We start from the raw sequence: 2,261 nt of genomic DNA on the forward strand, positions 1-2,261 counted from the left end.
GTACGTAACGTAACGTAACGTAACGTACGGTTACGTACGTACGTACGTACGTACGTACGTACGTACGTACGTACTCTAGTCTACGTCCTACGTTACTCTCTCTCTCTCTCTCTCTCTCTCTCTCTCTCTCTCTCTCTCTTTCTCTTTCTCGATTTACGGAAACGTGATTTGCTTCTCTTGCGGTCTCGCGACTTGGTCTCGCGACTGATCGCGAAATCAATGTGTCTTGATTGACGTGTGAATGAGTTAATAATAAAGTTGAGATCGCGCGCTGCCCATCAGGCCACGGAGGCCAGGCATTATCGGGATTGTTTGCACGAGAAGCAACCGCGCAGATAAAAACGGCACTTCCGATAGAGATGTTATTTTCCAGAATTTACAGGCGTGTTGTTCCATCAGTCCTGCGTTTTACGAATCATCTTTATACATATGTATATTCGTTGTTCCTGAACATCCACGAAGACAAACAGGGATCCATCAAAGAGTCACTGCAAATCCGTATGGGTCTGTTCCAGACAAACTTGCTTAAATGTATGCATATAAAGGAAGTTATCTAATTGCATTTCACGTATGTAGAATAGAAATGTGATTAAATAATTTTCTTTAAGCGTACATTTTCTTACGCGGATATACAAGTTTGGCTGGATAGATTCTAAAAAAGATTATTTATATTGACCGTAACTGTTAGCTTATTTGTTGTAAGCTATGAGAAATTGTTCATTCATCAGTCAAATGTGAGGAGAATAATAGACTTCATTTTCCTCACATTCGATTATGATTTATCTTAATTGATCCTTAATTATTTGATCATGCGAGATCAAATAATCATAGCGTTTTCCATTGGGAAAACTAGTGCAACACTGACGAATTGAATGCAAATTGATATTTTTAATGTTAATAAATAATTTAATTCTTTTAACGTTATCGTGACAACAAAGAATACGTAATTAAAAGGTTTAAATTATTTATTAACACTGAAATATGTGAATTAATTTGCATTCAATTATATTCTTGTCAATATGTATATCATATTAGTTTTCCTAGTGGAAAATACTATCAGTCTTTAGAACCATGGCACTCAGAAATACTTAAACAGTAAGGAAAACAACATGTTGAATTTGCTACACTAAAAAAAAATTTACTAAATTTTAATAAATATATATTTAAATAATACTAATTAAGGTTTAAGGATTATTATATCTATTATGTTCGGGACTCTTCAAACGACATCTCACAAACACTGCGGATTATTTTATCTGTCTGATATCGTTCAACTGATGCCGATTAAGTGATTGTATTTATAAACGCGCGATAAGAGAGAATGTACATACATCATAGATACGTATGGGATTTAAATACGATATGCGATCACGTTTGTTGATCCTCAGCAATAATTTGGACCTGCGGATATCTCATTCGACGGATTTTTTGGGTCGCTGGCAGCATAGAACTTTGAATTTATTATAGATCGCCCGGACCTGTCAGGCAGGTTTTCGAATCTTCGCGTTGTCACAGATTCTTAGGTCCGGTGATTCGGTATTGTTGGGCTCCTGTAGTATTTTATCCACGAAGACCCTTTTGGAGTCAGGTGTTCGCTATTCCTTCGCGTGTTTAATATATTTCCTGGACATGTATTATGGAATTATTCGGAATGAATTCCGATCAAAATTCACATCATTCCTTAGATTTCTATTGTATTTCCCGTGTTCGGTCGCTTTCTCGGATTCGTCAATCTAAAATTCACAAGGAGTTTATCCACTATTTCAATATTTTTGTCAATTCATGGAGTTGAAAAAAATATCAGATAAACAGGAAGTATATTTTCAACACGTTTATTTCGAGTGCTTCTAAGAGAATCGCTTATAATGTGTTTTGAAGTCGAGATATATATAAAAAGATAATTCTATTTTCTCGTTCCCTATTTAGCACCTAGTCGTTTTTTCATTTTCGTCAATTTAAAATTCACTTCAAGAATCGCGAAGCATATCGAAATAACGGATAAACCAAGGAATAAACAGAAAGATTATTATGTTCCACGCGTTTATCTCGAATGCTTCTAAGAGAATCATTTATAATTTGTTTTGCAATCGAGATATATAAAAAGATAATTCTATTCCCTGTTTAACATTCAGCCGCTTTCTCATATTCTCCAATTTAAAATTCACTTCAAGAATCGCGAAATATATCGAAATAACGGATAAATCGAGGAGAGAGAGAGAGAGAGAGAGAGAGAGAGAGAGAGAGAGAGAGAGAAGAANAAA

This window comes from Atta cephalotes, assembly GCF_000143395.1.
Source record: "Atta cephalotes unplaced genomic scaffold scaffold00008, whole genome shotgun sequence".
Lineage (NCBI taxonomy): Eukaryota > Metazoa > Arthropoda > Insecta > Hymenoptera > Formicidae > Atta > Atta cephalotes.